Source organism: Pholis gunnellus, assembly GCF_910591455.1.
Source record: "Pholis gunnellus genome assembly, chromosome: 3".
NCBI classification, from domain to species: Eukaryota; Metazoa; Chordata; class Actinopteri; order Perciformes; family Pholidae; genus Pholis; species Pholis gunnellus.
Window position 1 is genome coordinate 19,192,328 of NC_136529.1, and position 19,602 is coordinate 19,211,929.

Consider the following 19,602-nt stretch of genomic DNA (forward strand, 5'->3'; position numbering starts at 1 on the left):
CTGTGCTGACAGCTTAAAGGGGACTGTATGTGCACGTTTGCCAAAGTGGCTGCTATGTAAGCGCACTAAAAACTCAAAAGGGTCAGTTCACCTAAATCACAGTAGTTTATGTTTTATTCAAACACGTTTCTGATGCTCAAAGCATTAAAAAGATGAAAATGTTTGTCTTTCCATAAATATATAAATAATTCACGGGCCTTCACAGTTGACAGTCTTCAGGTTTACAAGCAAGTCCTACAAATGAAGTAGCACATCAAACCAAAACATCCACAATGGTCGATACCACTCAAGTGAGAACATGTCAATTGTGATTTGCATGAACTGACTTTTATTGTTGAATTAATTTTACCGTTAGAATAAAGAATCAGTTCAGCATGACCTGACTCTTTTTTAAAAGACACAGTGACACAAGCATCATTCAAGATGTACTGCAGTCAAATTATTAAAAAAATGCCCAAAGCACAAGCTAAGCTCCTCACACATGTGTGTGAGTCTGTTTGAGTGTGTACGAGTTGCTGTGACCCTAAATATGGCTTTGAAAGTATGAGAAGACAGGAAGACAGAGAAACTCTCCTGATTAACCGGAGGGCAGACAAGCTTAAAGCTGGGAGCAGATGCCACGGCACAACCTAGCGCGCTTCAGCTGGCACAGCATCTCAGCACCTACACAAGTAGCATGACACAGTAGCATGTGAAGTCATACTGCCGCATGACAACCCTTCTGCCATTAAATATGCTTCAGCACCAAGGACGAGGGCGGGATGTGATCTCCATTCTGCCCTCTCTTCCGCATCTGTGTGATTGCATCTACGCTGTTGTCTGTTTCTCGTTCACACGCGCACAAACCCGCAGTCTGTAATTTACCTTCCCCATCCCAAGTGTCTCTTAATCGCTTGTTCTCTCTCCTCTCTTTCGATCTCCCTCCCTCTCCCTTTCTTTCTCGCCTCCTCTGCCTGCGAATCCATTGAGGATTCACAAGAATAGAGTTGTAGACTGGATTAAGCAATACAATGTCTGATGGAGGGGGTGTAGTTGGGAGAAATCAATGGGCAGATGTGATTTCCTAAGCCGCTAAACATCCTTAGACACGTCGACCAATTAGCTGTGTCAAATGGGGATATCTTTACTCCGTGTACAAGGTCATTAGATAAGTACGTCCACTGCACTGGAGATTTCTGCACATGTATTCGAGTGTGTGTGTGTGTGTGTGTGCATGCGCTAAGACAAAGGGAGGTATGAGATGGAAACATTTAACAATTGAGCTCAGCGTAGTTTCTTCGTCTTGATTACCTGTCTGCATTGCTTAATAACATATGGGATTGCACAATTTGCAGCTTGTCACACTCATTGCTATTGCATTCAGTTTAGAGAAATGACTCGAAAAGCAATTTTGCCATCCTTTCTGTTTCATACGGTGAATAAATGCAGTTAGAGAAAGCTTTATTGCTGTGTACGTACACCTTTCAATACACCCGCTGCTTTTCATTCCTCTTCTGTCTGCTGTCACGAAAACACCTACTGAAGAAAAATGAATGACAGAATAGCATCTTTTATTTTCTTACCTGCAGGTAGAAAAACACCTTTCAGTTGCAAACAATAGCTCAGAAATATAACTGTGCTGTGTTCTGGTGTTCTTGGGTGGAAAGGATGCCATGTGTGCTCATTGCTTGTTCATTTATCTTGGTAAAGAAACTAATAAAAATAAAATGTGTGCAAGTTTGTGTTTTGTCATCTTCTGCTTGTCATCTGTTGTCCAGATCGGATATGTTAAAGTGAAACTCGTATGAAACCTGGGAGCTCCTGGTAGAGAGAGTGTTGTGAGGTTTTATTAGGGGAGCAGTTATTTCTGACCGTTGCCTCGAGCTAAAACATGTTGGCTGCGAAAGTGGAACAGAGCCCTTGATGAAACGCCCATGGTGACACTCGCAAAACTTTTTCAGAGCAGGTGGAAGAGATTAAGTTCAAGGATTTGTGATGTGGATTTTTACCTCTGCTTAAAATGTAAATGCAATTCAATGCTAATCACAAGAATTAGCTAAATACATATTACAGTCAGCGGTTCTCTTCTCTGCAGGCAATATGGTAGTGGTAGCTGAGAAGAGGGGCCTTTTCTCAGTAAATGGACGACGGGTGATGATTGGAGTGACTTATTTGCTAAAACACAGAGATAACAAAAGCTGAGGATCTATTGTGAATCATTTCTCGATATGGTACTGAAGCAGGGAGACATACGGAATCACTTGAGGCCAATTTCTCACGGTGGTTTTGCACCCAGAGCAAAAAAAGAGAGTCGGATATTTCCCCTGCTCCGAGACAACATAGTAGGTCATCGTCTCCTCATTAGCCAAAAATGAAAGCTGCTTTTTTAGCAGGGTGGAAATCTCATTCTGAACAAACCACCGCTTCCTCCAACCTTCACCCTTCTTTATTCTGTATCTAACCTTGGCCATCATTTCCCCCACTAAACCTGAGAATAGAGTGACAGTGTCCATATTTCATCAACAGCACACATTTAAATACTTGAAATGGTAAATTTGAATTCTGTCCACTCTAAACATTTGGCAGAATATGTTGAGTCCTCATATAAGAAAGGAATAATCCCCACATTTCCATATCAAACATAACACTTACAGTTATGATGATGTTTGGGATGCTTTGAAACTCAAATAGAGAATTATATAAGCCCTGACGCCTGTAGTCCGACATTTTTCTCCTTTCATTAGCTGTCACATCAGCCAGTGGCCCCGTGGGTTGTTAATATACAGTATATGAACCTTGATTAAGCTCCTTACTTCAAACATGTACCTTCTTTTCTCCTCCATATGGCACCAAGCTGCATGTCATATTTGATGAGGCAGCCTTAATTGTGCTCTGTGCTATATTGCAGGAAGGCTGTTTTATCTAATGTTGAACAACTTTATTCTTGCTCTTCAAGTTCTAGATGGTGTCGATTTTCTGTAATCCTTCTGACAAAAAGACAAACAAACTAAAACAAAAACTATGTTCAGTTGAGCTAACAAGCGTGTATGGTTAGGGTTAGTAAAAAGATCATGGTTTGTGTTCAAATAATAACGTAATAACACTACAAACGAAACGTCACAACCGTAATAATGTTACTTTCGTAACAGCGTTACTATCTTAAATAAATAACAACCACTCTTAGCAGACTTTCTTGCAAACGTAACAAGCTTACTTTTAGTTTCACATTGGACACAAACAGCTGTCTCCTGGGTGAAAGTCCTGTGTTTGTTTGACCCATCCAGCACCCCTCCTACTTGTCCTTTATGGACTTTTTTTTGCTCTTTATATTCTTATACTATTTTCTGTGACTTAATACATTTGTCTACCGTCTAGTTTTTAACACATCATTTGTAATTGTTTTGATTGCAGATACAGTAGATTCATGACCAAGTCAATAAAATGACCCTGTACCGGCACAATCAACCTCAGGGTATTTCTCCACCTTCCTCATGCGTGGCCTCGCGCATCGCATCCTGTATGACCGATCCGACCAGGAAGTCATCAGGAAGCTGTCTGGGGGTTACAGCAACAGGTTGCATTGTTTAGCATTTAAATAACTCCCTGTCCCTCTATCTCTTCTTGGAGGAAAATTGCACTGCCAGGCGCATCTTAGCGTCCTAGCATATCGTGTTGTTTTCCAGGTTTGAGCTGTGCTTGGCTGACTGAGTCCAGGACAGCTGTGAGTGAGGCCCATTCACTGCTCTGTCAGGGGTGGAGATGGAGGCACTGAACTGAGGCCAGCCATCCTGTGCTACTCCTACATGTCACCTTTTCTCTCTGTAATGGCTTCCTGTGTGGAAGACAGCTTGGAGTGAAAAGGAAGGAGAATTTTGATGTGTGTGTGTGTGTGTGCTTGTGTGCTTGTGTGTTCACAGAAATACAGGTAAACAAATAACATCAAGTCCTTGAGCACAATCCTACACAAACCTCAAGGTCTTACCATCCGATAGATGATGTAAGCTCCCATGTGTGAATTACATAAGAAACACTGAGTGCGACATTGTGTGACCCTCTCAGAAGAAGAAAAACAATTTTCTCCGAACCATAAACTGTTTTCATAAAATGTGTAATTTAAAGCAGCAGCTGGGTGTGAGAAATGCTTAAATGATCATAAATTATGTCTCAGACATTTTATTTCATGTGGTTTTGCGACAACATAAAACGCTTTTATACTCATTAGTTGGAACATCACTTTTCTCGCCACAGTGACGAGCTTGTCAAACTCAAGTTCGTCTCATGTGTCGCCACTTGTTGATTTGTCCATTTGTTTCCTTTTTTGGGGGGAATTTTATGCCTTGATTTGACAGTAGGGGTGTTGCGATATACCTGTATTGGCGATAACCTTGATATTTAGAAAATGATATGTTGATAAGACACATGTGATAATATTGTGTAAATAATTCAGCGCCTCTTAAATCATTATATATATAAAGTTATGGTTACAGACGCTCTCTCCACCTCCCTACACTCGTATTTTGAGTGTAATTAATTTTCAAGAAAAAAAACAAAAAGCACATTACACAAAGTTATAGATCAATTTGACTGAATGTTCTATAGATATCAGGGTAATATCGTGACCGTGATGTATTTTTGCCAAGATAATTGTGTCGTGAAAATCAGATATTGTGACAGCCCTATCCGACAGTGATAGTGGAGACAGACGGGAGATGTTTGAAAATAGAGTATGTGGAATGACGAGACGCAAAAAGTCCAGACTCTGCTCAGGGCATTTGCGCCCATCTGGTGTGCGCCCCGACCACCCTGAAAGTGAACCAATTTCCCTCCAGTATGCATCTTCATAAGCACAACATTGTGAAGTAAAATCTAAACCCACACACAGAGAGGAGGCAGAATAAAGCAAAGTCGTGCACGGACTACAACCACCCTTGGTGCCATGGCAACGAAGAAGTGAAGAGGTGAGTTGTGAGCAGGAACAAGGTGCGACTGTAATACATTTCTCACGGCACATTTGCTCATAAAAAAATGTTTTATTGGCAATGTTATTCATTCCCTCTATGATGATTTTTCTTTTAATCATTTTTCCCCGGTTTAAAACCACCTTCCTCACCTGAGGGGAGAATGTACTCCGTAGAGAGAGCAGCACATTACTGTTACGACCTTAGTTGAATGTAGAACTAGAAAGAATCTACTAATTTGCAAAGCTAGCGTGAATGGGACAATAGCTTAGCGAACAAGCACGCAGATATTCTTTTTTCATACAATAAGTTCCATTTAGATCATGAAACAAACCTCCTCCGACAAGCGAAACACAGTGTGCAAACACATGCGCACGTGAATTGTATATGTGCCGTAGATACCACAAGCTGCAGACTCTGCACAAGTATAGGCAGCGCTCTGAGAGAAGCATGTCCGGATTTCCTGAGTGATGACAACACTAGTCCAGGGGCACGCTGACTGCTGAAGTCTGCTGTGCTGACATTTGTATTATCAATCTTAAAAGGACAGGAATGCTTATTTCACCGTGGCTCGTATTTATTGCGTTATGGCCGTCGCTGAGCTGTTTGAAGGCCCCAGTATTTCTAGTGGCACCACAGATTAGAAATCACTTATGTCTACAGTTTAAAGTTGCCAAAGGTAGTGTAAAACATATCCTGTATAAGCTGGCACTCTATCCTAGAAGCCTTGCATTCATACAAAGAAGCTTGAGTGCATAATTGAGAACCCCTGTCCACATTTCTCAGAGTAGTAATTCAAAATGTGCAGTGAAAAAAAAATGTAATAATTGTGTTATTAGCATGTATCATTTTTTTTTAAGTAGTATCACACATGCAACTATTCAGGTGACCTAGACTGACTGTTTCTGTGCAACAGCATCCATTGTGGAATTTTCTTCCTCTTTTATTTTTTACCCCCCGAGGCCACTGTGACGCAAACAGTGCTGTCTCTCTCTACATGGGATCTTGTGTCCTCTCCACCTTCTCAATAATTCAATGGAAAGAGTAGACGTCAACTCTGGTATAATTACTGTGTGAGGGTGACAAGCTCCTCTGTCAAGGGCAAAATGGGTCCAAGCTACACAGTACCGGAGAGAGCTAAAAGACACAGCAACAGTGTGTGTCGTGGCGCTGTCGATGACAGAAGCTTCAGCTGCCAGGAGATGATGAAACTGCAGGTAATTTGTGGGGAAAGGTATTGTGACAACATTAACTGTTTTTGTTTTTCAGTAAGAACTCAACTCAGCTGCAGAGCAGCTCCAAACTGGAAAGGCTCATTGGACACAGGTGCAAGATTTCAGTTCTGGACTTTAATGTGTGTCTTGGGCTTTAGTGTTGTTCTGCAAGTTCTCAGCAGTCAGGAGGCAACCAGATTCATCACAGTTAGACAGAGGGGTGTGTGAGATCTGATTTCAGCTCTGGGCCCAGCTGAGACGACAGACCCTGTTAATATAACACCAGCCAAAACCCTCAACTTCCTACTCAGAGAAACCCTCGGCATAAGCATACCTGCCAAGATATGACTAAAACTGTTACTGTCACCGAGACCTAAAAACCTGGCATGGGCAAGAGCTTGGCATAAGGCCCCCGGTTTTAAAGGAGCTAGACGAAGTAGGAAGTCATTAGAAGATGTTTTGACACACTGTCTCCCACGGGCACCCGGGAAGAGGTCTGGACCAAAATGTATCACGTCTCCCAGAGTAGGAGTGTCTCATTCATCCTAGTGTAAAAGGCTGAGCTGATCCGAGATCAGCCCTGATGATGAAACTCTTCTTATGGGTCTGAAATCGTACACAATGGTATAGTTTACATAGGGAAAACAAGGGATTTCATAGTGACCTGCTATATTTCTCAAACCATTAGAGAAATACATTATTGCTTAGCTATCTCTTATATTCAGTGTCTGCCCTACACCGACACGATAAAGCTCTTAAATAAATTTGTATTCTACTCCACGATCATTAATGAAACCACAGCCATGTTATGACGACTCTGTGAGGCTGTGCTTATCCACGGTGGCGCTTTGAGCTAATTGCTAACATCAAAACGCTAATGTACCCACAATGATAAAGCTACCATGCTGATACAGTATTTAGGAGGTATTACGTTTCACCACTTTAGTTTTCTGTGTTAGCATGCTACATCTGCTGATTAGGACTAAACACAAAGTACAGCTGAGGCATATGGTTTTAGTTTTGCAGGTATTTGGTCATAAACTATTGGACAGGTTTAAATTTAGTGACTGGATCACCAAAGCCATTGGGATTTGCCCTTTGGCACCACAGTTAGGCTTAGTGTACTACATTTCATGGCAATCCATCCAATAGTTCTGGAGACATTTCCCTACAAGCCTAAATGTTTATTCTGGGGTTCACAAAAGTCGGTAGGCTTTGGACCATCAATGACCAAAATGATGTGACAATCCTTCTGTTAGCTGTTTACTTTTTCATAAAATCATATCTATCACTTTGCACACTGTATTGAGCAAAGATCTAAATAGGGACTAGCTTTGTGATTAATTTAAGCCATATGCTATAATATTACTTAAAGCCTGCACACTGGACAGAAAAGTATGTTCATTGTACATCTAGTAAAATCAAAGCTTCCCCTCCTTCCCTCCTCACCTCCAAATCCCTTGCCCGTGAAGTGAAGAAAAAAGCCAATATGAAGACAAAGTCATGACACAAGTTCCTGTAATGTTGATCATAATGTAATGTGCTGTGTTTAATCAAAAGGCTGCTGTTTGCCGGTCTGCCTACCATGCACACCCCTAGGTCCGCACATCAGAAGCCGGTGCAGAAAGGTCACGGTTAGTGCTTGATGGCAGCTGAGAGGCAACGCAAAGGGCCGTTTGTAACTTATTAGGTTCCATTCGTTTCACCTCAAATTTTAATTAAGATTTGGCTCGTCAAAAAGGTTCCGCACGAAATATGTAGGTGCCTTCTTTAAAGCTTCTTAAAACAGGTGGGCTGGGGGGAGGGAATGCTGACAGTGGGCTGCTTTATGCTAACTAGCTTAGCATAAAGTAGCCCACTGTGTCAGCATGCCTGACTCAACACAGCACCCAGAAAATGAATAGTGTCACGTTTGAAGCGCAACGCCGCATAAGGTGTGCTTTCTGGCACAACATGCATCTAATCATGTTGCGCCATTCATGTGAAATCAAAGTCATAACTTCTTTTCACAGCAATTACATACACCATAAAACGTCTCAGGCCTTATGGTATGGCAAACCTCTGTTTTCCACTGCAATCACGCAGCCTCATTTCATTCTAAAGATCTTGGTGTTTGAAAATATAAACATCTGTCACATTCTAACACATAATGAGGGCGCAAATCTGCTGCCTTTTCACGGTGGTTCTACTCTCCTGCCACATTCATAATTCGAGGAATCAGTCTTCGGGCTTACAACTCGTTCAGTGTGAACCAAACTGTTAATTTTGAGATCTGTGACCACCTTAAAATGATTCACTAGCAATTCCAAACTCTTATTTTACCAGTCTTTTTCTTTCCACTGTGACAGATTGCAGCCCGGAGGAAAACATTCCGCAGCTGAGGAGCTCCAGCAGCAGACAGGTGATTCCCTTCTAATGGATGTTAATGTGGTGGACATGACTGAAGATATTCCCAGTGGTGTACACTTACAGTTAATTGATAATTGAGGTCTATGAAAAGATGCACATTAAATCATGGCCAATGAGCCTGCCTATAAGGTTGCAGCAATTTAAAGAACAAGTCTCCAGAGTCTCTTAAGGTTTCCCCACAACTGAAATGCACTCCGAATGAATAATTAAGGTGGAAATATTCTCAACTCATATTACCTTACTTAAGATATTACTATTTCAAACATGTAGCATATGCATAATGTTGAAATGCATAAACACTTTCACCTCCGCCAACTCCAGGTTGCTTCCTCGATGCCTCCTTATGTTGCTGTTTGATCCGTGCATTTCCTCGCGTTGAGATGTGTTTCTGTGATTTACTTAAAATTGAATGCTTTGTCATATTTAACATGAATAATCTGCAAAATGGTTGCACATAAATTCATGTCTGTTTTGCTGCTCTTTGCAACCAGCTGGTATCTTACCACGGAGAGTCTTTCTGCAGTAGAGGCAGTGCACGGAAGCTTTTGAATTTTCCACATGCATTTTATGTTTACAAGTGCAAAGAAATTAGTTTAAAACATATTTCAATCATGTACTGTTCATCGTGTATGATGCTTTTTGCAGCCATGGATATGCCTGGGCATAAATGAAATAACACATTATGATCATCATGGTTCTATTGAAAGTACTGAATTATCATATATGAGTGGACTAAACATCCAGGGTTAAGGGAGTATAGGACACAGGATGATATGTTGTTGACATGATAGATACTGCTGCTTTCACCATATTAAAATGATTTGTTAGTTTCCATGCATTCCTGATAACAGATCAACGGATGCTAATGAGCTCTAAAAACAAACAAAAAACCTGATGTTTTAATCCCCAAACCTGACAAATAATCAGTGTTTGTTCTTCGCCAGTAGCCAATGGCTTCACTTCTAATGCTCGTGAAACTCGATCCTTCTTCCTGAAAAGGAAAAAAAAAAAAAAAAAAGCATCTGATCTTTGCCTATTATGTGAAACTAACCAGATTTGAGCCAGCGGGTGAAGTGCAGGTCTGGTGGCCCTGTAACCTGAGGTGGCCTAGCTCTAGCTAAACATGTAATGAGTCATTAATTGGCTAACAACAACATGGCTGACTGGTAGGCAGCACGGTTACAGGATATCATCCGGCTAAACCTGTCTGATCTGTTTGCACAGTCGCTCCAATCCCATTTCAGCTCTCAGTATCCTCGGCCATCAAGGAACCACGACGTCATCTGAGCGCGCCTCCGCCGCCACATCGGGAGAGACAGAGACGTCTTGGAAAAACCTGTTCAACCCTAATACATGCAGCCACAATACAGTCACAATACCCAACAAAAATGATATATGTCCCTCTCTGTTGAGATCAAAGACAATGATAAGATGTTTGAACAGTTTGGTCCTTGGTCCTAGTCTGTCCTTGTTTAGGCACTGACTCAACATACTGTAATAACAAGGAAACAATGTCCTCTATAATAAAGTCCTCCTTAAGGTCAGTCATTCACTAGCTCTGTTGTTTACAATAATAATATTAATTACAATACCTTTTATTTGTATAGCGCTATACTTACAAAGGCGCTTTACATGGTAAAAACAGAATTAATAAAAGCAATTACAATAAGAAGAAAAGAGATGACGTAACAGTAAGGAACAACACAAAAACATACATGCACTTGTGTTTTATATGTATTTACTACTCTGATTGTGTGCATAAAAACATCTGCAGAATTCATATTTCCTTGTTTTGGGTTGCACAGCATTAATGCACACATCCTTGTTCAGTTGTTTGCACAGAATTATATATATATATGTGTGTCTGCACAGTTTTAGGTTAGTGTGTTGGCTGTGTGTTGTTCAAGGGCAACTGGGAGTCTTTTCTCTCTGATCAGTCAGTTATTGTATCTCTCTGTTCACTTAAAACGTTTGTTCTTCTTGCCAAACACAGTCCCATTAATACTGCATGAATAAGAAAAAAGCAAAAGCAAACGCAAATAGAGAGCAAAACAGCAGCAAACCACCAAACAGCCATGCATGCATTTGTTTAATATTCTCTGTGCTTTCAGCCCAAGCTGCTCGGCCTGTGCACTGTCTAGTCAAATCATGACAGCCAAGATTAATCTGGCTCTTTCAGAAAAATACATCATCGAGCACTGTATGCAAAACAACTTTTGGTTGCATACTATAGCCAAGTATATAGAAAGGGAGAGCAGTTTTATCAGAGCATCTTTCACTTGCTTTTGTCTTTATCTTGACTGTATTATGATGCAGCGTACAACTGTCTTCAACAGAAAGGAAACGGATTCCCATTTTGCGTGCATATTTTTTGATCCTGGTTTGCACAGAGCTAACTTTGTGCTCAGTCTGGTACTCCATAAAAACATTCCCATGAGAACTTACAGTTGGCCCGAAGAGGAGCTGGATGGACGCAAACCGCACTAACTCCGAGCTAATCAATGTGTTAGTGTTTGAGAGTAAGATAGGGAATGGCTTTGTCCAGAGGCCTTTCACATGGTAAGTGAGTCCTAATCTCTTAGTAGTACTATGGCCAAACCAACCATTTCTAATGGCAGACAGTGGGCTTTTGAACACTATTGAAAGCTGGGTGGTGTGATAGACCATGGGGAAATTTCCTGGCAAGTGCTGAAATTCAGCTGCTCTTTTATTCACATAACACACACAAATGTCTTTATCTATCTCAATCAAAAATACGCCACCTCTCTTAAAAACACACACACACACACACACACACACACACACACACACACACACACACACACACACACACACACACACACACACACACACACACACACACACACACACACACACACACACACACACACACACACACACTCTCTCTCTCTCACACACATACTGAATAGCGTACGGGGCCAGGTGGTGTGGTTATTGCCAGATCTTGCTCCCTGCTCTCCTGAGTGCAATTGGTAACCTGAGCTGCCTGTTTGAATAACTCAGTTATCCCAAAAGCTTCCTTGCTGGAGAGACATCATGGAACAGTGCCCAAAACACACTTTGCCCGAGCGCCTGATAGTCACTGACTGCATGATGAATACTGAAATTCAGCTTTCAAAGTCACTTTGACTGTCTTGAGGTGGCTTTTCATAAGAAACGAGTGAGATTTAAAAGTTGGCTGGGTAGCCTTACGGGCGCAGCTTGTATCCAAAATCTGTCATCCGAGTGTCACTCAGTGTAAGTTAGTCAGTGTGAATGTGTCAGCTGATGAGATGCGACAGCCAGGCCCGGGGCCTCCTCATTTAATTAGGGAGCCCGTCTTGTTTTGGGGAACTCACAACTAAACCTGTCTCCCAACACCTCCCGGAGCATTATCTACTTAAAACACTATTCTGTGTACATTTTGCTTAGATGTTTTCTGCTTCACATGTAACCTCCAGGTATCCAATAATATGACTCACATCAAGGCTAAACTGGCTTTACTCTCGCTATCAATGTCACTCATTTGTCAAGCAAGTATTTGTTTTCACCCCTCCCAACAGCATCCTGTAAACCCGACACAATACTTTCCCTTTGCTGCAGTCCAATTGTTACACAATGTTTTATTTTGTCAAAACTTTGAGTCAGAGATAAGATAATTCTGATTTTAACACTTTTGTGATTAGTTGTTATTTTTCCCACTTCTGAGATTAGCCACAGTAGTGTGGACATGGCCTCAAGCTCGAGTAGAGTAGTAATCGAGTACTCCATTTTACAGAGAACTCTGTTTAACTCATCGTATGCATATCGTACAGTGTGGCATTATGATGACAGACGTTTCTGTCATATTAAATGATCACTTCTGGGAAATGTGGCACAGAGAAAATGTTGCTTTTGTATTAAAATAAAAATCCATTTACTGACTTTGTATTTTGTCAATTTCTCTTACCTGTCAAGTATTAATATACATAAAATATGACAAAGAGAACGATATTAATCCGTGCAATACGCACAGTATATGGACAGAAAAGGGGCTTCATTTCATTTAATAAACTTTATTCACTGTATAGAAAAGTTAAAGCTGGCATCTCAGAACACAACATGAATTCATTGCAATAAAACACGACTGACATAAATAGTCGTTAAGCTGAAATAATGATTTCAGCTTATTTGAGTGTTATAACGGATATGTAAACCATAAAATTGAACTGGGTACAACACAAGATAAAGTATTTTGTTAAAGAGTGGGAAAGGCAACTCGATTAAAATGAGGCTCTCACACATGTCGTCCCCCCCCCGTCGCACCGGGAGTCGGCCCAGGGGCGCCCTCTAGGCGCTCCGTGCGGCACTGCGGCAGCGGAGCGCCTCCTCCCTCCTCCCTCCTCCCTCCTACTCCCTCCTCCTGGAGCCGGAGTTGCATTCCTCTCCTCTCCTCTCCATTCACACGCAGGGAGCCGCCGGAGAGAGAGCACCGCCGCTCCGTGACCAGAGTGGAATGTCCCCCAAGTTTTGGAATTTTAAAACCATGGAAAGGATATCAAACCTACGGATCACTTGAACCTGTAAGTACCGTGGGAACTCCGGTGAAGGGCTTTTTTTGTGTCGTGTGGAAGAAACAGGTTTTGGAGGGGAGCCGGCTTAAATATTTAGGTTACATTTCTCTCTCTCTCTCTCTCTCTCTCTCTCGCTCTCTCTCTCTCCCCATTGCTCCTTTGCTGAGTTTGTCGTTGTGTTTCCCTCCCCGGCTTCTCCTCCGCTCTCGGCGTCTGGTTTCTCCACGAGTTTGGAGAGCTCGAGGCTCCAACCAAACCCAGGAGTGAAACGGGCATGAAGAGGAAATGTAGCGTAGCTCTAATATCCAGTTCTGTAGGTGTGTGAGTGTGTGTGTGTGTTGGTGTGTGTGTGTGTGTGTGGAGGCTTGTGTTTGTGTTTGCGCTGTGTTGAACGTGCGCCCCGGTGTGACCACCAGTCGGATTGATCCACACCAAAACTGTAAAACAGCGGATGTTTTTAATGAATCAGCACTTCTCTTGTTTAATTATTTCTCTGCGGTCAGCACCTGGCACCTTGAAACTTAAGAAAATGTTTGCGTTACCTCTGATTTGGTGCAGTGCGAGGTGAGGTGAGTTTCTGGCTGCTTTTTTTGAGAACATCGGCTGCAGCAAAAAAAAGAGACTTTTTTTTTTTTTTTTTTGAGATCTGGAAGAGCTTCGCCTTGCTGTCATATCGGGAGTCTTGTAATTAAAGGAGTCTCCGGGACCAGCGTTTGGTGACACGGACCAGCTATATGCTGCGTATATGACTGTTGCGTTGCCTTCACAGGGGGAATGGCACCACCACCACCACCACACAGTCACAGGTATGCACTGTCGCCTGGATAAATAGTCCGGGGAGGCTGCATGCTTTAGGATTAAACATCTATTTTCATGCTTGTTTTCTTACATTTGAATGTATCCTGCCCCGGCTTTCCTAAACGGACCTAAGGGAGGAGTGATTTCTCCTCGGGGACGCGGTGCTTGCCTTTTAAAATCCAAAAAGAAAAGAAATCGATTAACCTATTAGCTTTGAATTAATTAGAAATGGTGTTGGTGTGGTGTGAAAACAGCGTTAATCTGCTAACGAACGAGAGGCAATTTGTAAGCTTTGTTATTCGACAGCAATTGAATTCCCCTTTTTGAGCAGGGATGGAGTGGTGAGTGCTGTCTGTGGGTGTGTTGAGTGCGCATTGGTGTTCAGCTATTGAAAATGCTCTCATTGCTCCATCGGATTCTCCTCAGTTCTATTTTTTTTATTTTTTTTAATCAAATCCCGGTTAACCAAATTAGACTACCCACCCCGACCCCGCGTGCTACGTGAATTAATTTGGAGCCCGTTTTAAACATGTATTCATGAATCATATTAGATGAGCAAGGGCTTTGACATCATTTCAACCTTTTTTTTTTTTTGGTTGGGGAGGAAAATGAGGTGCGGAGTAAAGGGTCAGACCACAGCCTTAAACATAATCACTGCAATATTCATTTATATCAAAGAAGGAGTCCTGCATTGTATTTACTGAGCATTTTAGATAGTTGATATAAACCTATAGTGGTGTTTGATTGATGTATTGTATCTTCCATGGCACCACTCCAACACCCCCCCATAAGACACAGGCGTTGTGTGACTAACACGATAACTCCTTATCAGAAGTGACTTGACCCAATTTTGCCTCAGCTCAGTCAAGCAGCAGCAGCAGCTTTCCTATTGACACTTAAATGCGGTGACCAGCAATTCTCATTTAAATGATGCGGGGATGTGAACCGTGACACGAGTGTTTGTTTAAGAGGTGGTGCCCAGTCGCAGCTTTCAAATCATTCAACCACAGGACAGGCTGCCAGGTCACCAGCCACACAAACGGAGGTGCACCGAACTCCTTCCACCCAAACGCTTACTTTACACAGCGCTGTGTGTGTGACTGACAGCAAAGGAGTGGCAGTAATGTAAACCAGACATGGCGACGGCTCTCTTTGTGCAAGGTGTAATCACATTTCATTTTATTTATCCGACAGGTGTGGAAATGATTATCCAGCTATGTTATTTGTACATGTGCAAACAACCACATGTTCCCATGTAACTTAGTATAACTGGGAGAAACAATCTCACCGTGGTTATCCCTTCATGGTTTCAAAAAAAGTTCCCACCTTATACAGCTGAGGCCCTTATTTTCTTTTTGGGGGTGGGGGGGGTGCAAAACTGTGACCTTGCATGTCATTTCACATGAAAGCTGGTCAACCCAGCCAGAAAATTACAAGCAATTTGCCTCAGTCTTCCCTAATTATGATACAAATCTGCCCCACAATAGAGCAGCAGTGTCATGCGTTTTGTAAAAAGTCTGCCCTGTCCGGTCGGGCTGCTGCCGTGAAGGGTAAATCTGTGATGTCCAAACTTTGGAATTCGAGCTGACATGTGCACTTTGCACCCCGCCGGTCCTGCCTTTGTGCGACTCCCCCCCCCCCCCCCCCACCACCCCCCATCACATTCCTCTGGACTTTTCAGTGACTGGCATATTCAAGCTTTAATTAGATTGCAGACGGATGACAAAGCAGAAGAGCTGTGCTCAAGTGAGGACTGAATCGCTGCGTACCACCAGTAAGAATGGCCCTAAATATTTTCTCTTGGTGTATTGATAGAGGATTTCACAATAACCATTTAAAGGAGAAGATTTGAATTAAGTTCCACCACGCTCACAAGGGGCTCTCTCAGTTGGTAGTAAAAAAAAAAACTACTTTACCGGGTCATTGAAATTGTTCTTATATATGAAAGGACCTAAAGTGCATAATTGTATTCTTCAGGGTCTGCTGTACTGTGTTTCATTGCTTTCATGCGGCGAGTCGATATATGGACTGTGTGTGTGTGTGTGTGTGTGTGTGTGTGTGTGTGTGTGTGTCTAGACTGCAAAATCCAGCTCCTTTTCCAGCTTCCCTTATACTGTTCGACATTTTAAACCAGTGTGACAACCTCATGTTTAGGCATTTCCTCTTCTCGCCTTCTCTCTCTCTCTCTCTGCCGTTCTTCCTGCCTCCAGACTTATGCTGCCACTCAGGCTTTCTCTCCTCACTCTCCCCTTCTCTCTCCCTGCTCTTCCTGTCAGGAGCCCACCGTTGTCAGCGTCTCCACCTGCCTTCTTCCACACCACCTCTCTTTGCCTTTTTTCTGACTTTCATTTTTCCGAGATCTGTCTCCCCAGCCTCCCTTCCAACTCTCCTCTTTGTCTACTGGTTCCCCCCTTGCTGAGAACATGCACTTGCTTCCTCACTCTTCCCTCGTCATCCTCTGCCTCCCTCTCTCTCGGGCATAATTCTCAGCGGTCTTAAAAACGTTCAACTAGTCCTCCAGTACAATTCTGGTGGGATGACTAGTCTTGCCTGTCGGGTACGCCAAGGCCTGAACTCTCTCCCCCCCATGTGTGATCGAGGGCTTCCTTGGCACAGCGGCGCCGTAATGCAATATCTGCTTCCATATCATAGCCGACGGAGATGCCGTGTTTTTATTACATACGTTTTCATTTGTGTCACTCTCGCTAAAGAGGTTAGCCGTGTTGCCGGCGCTCTGCTCCGAGAGCGTTCTGTCTGTGTGCGTCTGCCTTTTTTTTTTGCTCCTTTTCCTAACACCTCTTTTTAAGTTTCCTGTTTGGATTTTTACTTCCTTCCTTCCCTCCTTCCTTGTTTCTGTCACATCCTCTCATGGTTCTCCGTGTTGCCACCTCTCCATCTCTTTCCCATCCCCTCTCTCTTTCTATCTGAGTGTTTTTTACTTGGTCTCTCTGGGGTTTGTGTGGCGCCCTGAGGCGAGGGAGCCACACAGCAGCAACAATATTAAAACGCACTAAAGAGGGACCAGCAGCAGGGCTCTACCCGAAGGCCCTGTTGTATACACACACACACACAGACACACACACACCACTCTCGTGGTGCTAACACCTCTCCAGCTGACAAGCCTTAATATGAAATAAACTCACTCGCCAATACCTGGCGGGCCTGTCTTGACTGACTGCTCAAATAGGAATGACCTCCATTTGGCCCAAATAAGAAGCCGGGATTGAGAGTCAGTGGGCGGTGTTGAACTGCAAAGTGCTGGTGCATTACGACTCATATCAAGAGGTGAGCTTGCAGGTGAGCCGGCGGCATAAATCCTAATCAGTGCCAATCAGAAGTGATTTTAAAGACTGACTTATCTGCGAGCTTCATCACAATTTTTAAGAAGGAGAGTGCGCTCGGGCCTGGCAGTTTCATTTTGGTCCCAGGAAACTGCCTGACTGCATGAAGCGAGCGCCAGTGTGCGTGGAATGTAAAAAAAATGAAAGCCTTGTCTGTGTTGTTTGATGCGTTGACCTTCATTGTTGCATCTCTCACTTCAGATGTAGCCAAATAAATATGACCACTGTGGTGGCGGAGCAGACATTTCCTCTGCCAGAAAATGCCTTTTATTTCTTCTTCTCTTTGAGTGAAGCAGCCTTAGTTTCTCTGTCTCTGTCGTGCTCATCCAAGTGAACTGTCTGTTATGTATAATTAATTTTCTCCTCTCTCCCAGTTTATTTTTATCGCCCACTTTTAACCATTCCTTCAAAGGACCCCTCCCCCGCATCAGTCCTCCACAGTGCCTGCTGAAAGTGACAGCTGCTCGGGTACGGGGGATGCTTTTTGAAGCAGGCACTAAAAAGGCCGCTCGCTCAAGTCGACTCGGAATAGGAAAAAATAAATAAAAAATCTGCCGCTATAGACGGTATCAAAAACACGCCTGCTAATCTGGCTGCAAATTGAAAATATACTCTGTCTCCAGTGTGCCGCCTGTTGGGGAACGGAATTTACACGGCCTCCTTTTGTGCAAAGAGTTGTTGATTAGTTCGGTTGACATGTGAAGCAGAGTGATAAGATTGACTGAAGTAGGACGCGAAGAACTTCCCAGTTTTAGAGACGGGCGCACTGCATTGGATTCCTTTTCCTGCAAAAAATCTAATTGATAATCTCTCGTAGTTTGTGGAATGGGCTCTCATCCAAACTTGCGTTTGACCCCTCGGTTTCCTGGCACGTCACTGCTGGGGGATCAAGTTCCAGTTAATCCTGGTGGTTCCGCTTGAAGGTCCAAAGATGCAGCGTTGACCCCGGTTCCACTTGTGACCCAGTGGCCTTGTGTAGAAGTCCCAGCGCCCCTGCAGCTCGTGGGCACGGCCTCAGCATATGAGGTTTCCTTCCCGGCATGCCAATACTCTTGTCAGCATTCTGTCCACCCCCCCCCTCCCTCAGACACTGACTCAGACGGGCAGCTCGGGTCCTCGATTTATGTGGACATAAAAAAAAAAATGGCTTCTCTTGTTGCATTTCCTCTTGTGAAGAAGAGCCGGTGCCTGCTATTGATCAGGAAGACACAGTTCCTTCCTGTAAGATAAGTCGACAACTGTATCGGTATTGTTCTTTAGTTTTATTGCTAAGGTGTGCAGCCGGCAGGGCAGGTGACACGCAGTACTTTCTATCACTCTGGTTATTCCTGTATCCCCTTTTAATTATTTTTCTCGCTTAGTATCTGTAGAGCGAGTCTTCCAAAATCCTGAAACAAGATGCTTATTGTTGTTGCATGTGGATCTCAGGTCAGTCTTGAACTAATAAGTAAGAACCGTGTGGTGGGGAAACGGAGTTCAATTCATTCACTTTACCATGAAGTAGGCAGGTGTTTATTAATGGTACACTGTAGTTAGGACTATTTAAAAATAAACATTTAGCAACAGCAATACACAGATCATCAGTTATGGGATCGGCGAAGAAGCGTTCCCATGACCTCCTTAAAGTTGTCATCTTCATCATTGACTCTAGCTAACATGTGATCATCTGATGCTATTTCTGACATCGGTTCCATCCATTTTTAACGTAGTTTTCGAGGATCATTCGGGCAGGTGTGACAAACTCTACCTTTTGTCACGGCAAAGTCATATTTTTATGTTTTGGGCAATTCAGTTTGTTCCCCCAATACGCAAAGTCTTTGTATTTTCTCAGTAAAAAAAAAAAAACGATGGCCGGGAACTATAGTGTGCAATGAATAGAATACAGTAGGTTTATAGTGATCTATTCATTTCTCAAGAGTTGACGTATATGAAAAAGTGTCACAGTCAAACACACTCAAATGTTGGGATGTTGTCGAGGCCGTCACTCATACCCAGCGTTTGCCTTCCTAAGTCCCCCTTGAGCAAACAACATCAGACCAGTGGAGAAAAAAAACAGCAGATCTGTGAGTATATTGTATCTGGCCCAGCCTGTCAGTATCAACGGCAGAAAGTGTGTGTGTGTGTGTGTGTGTGTTGCCGATGCTGAGATAGTCTCAGTTTAGATGAGGGAGCCTACTGGTTGTTTACCGTGCTCACTAGAGTCTGTCTGCCTCTTCAGGCATGTTTGGCTTGTTAATGAGAACCACTGTGTGAGAGAGGAGACAGCGCACTGTGTGTGTGTGTGTGTGTGCCCGCGAATGCATTTGCATTGAGATCGGCTGTGCATCATCAGTGTGCGCACTATACAGGG

The 19,602-nt window shown here is 43.0% G+C and overlaps 1 protein-coding gene across 1 annotated transcript in view; it reads left to right on the plus strand.

The window, feature by feature from the left end:
- Positions 1-13,013: 13,013 nt before the first annotated feature.
- The window catches only part of plxna1b (plexin A1b), a 176,940-nt gene continuing 170,351 nt past the window's right edge, over positions 13,014-19,602 (plus strand). Inside the window, exon 1 of the mRNA XM_079186674.1 lies at positions 13,014-13,122. The gene's annotated coding sequence lies outside the window, so the exon portion shown is untranslated. The remainder of the gene's footprint in view (positions 13,123-19,602) is intronic.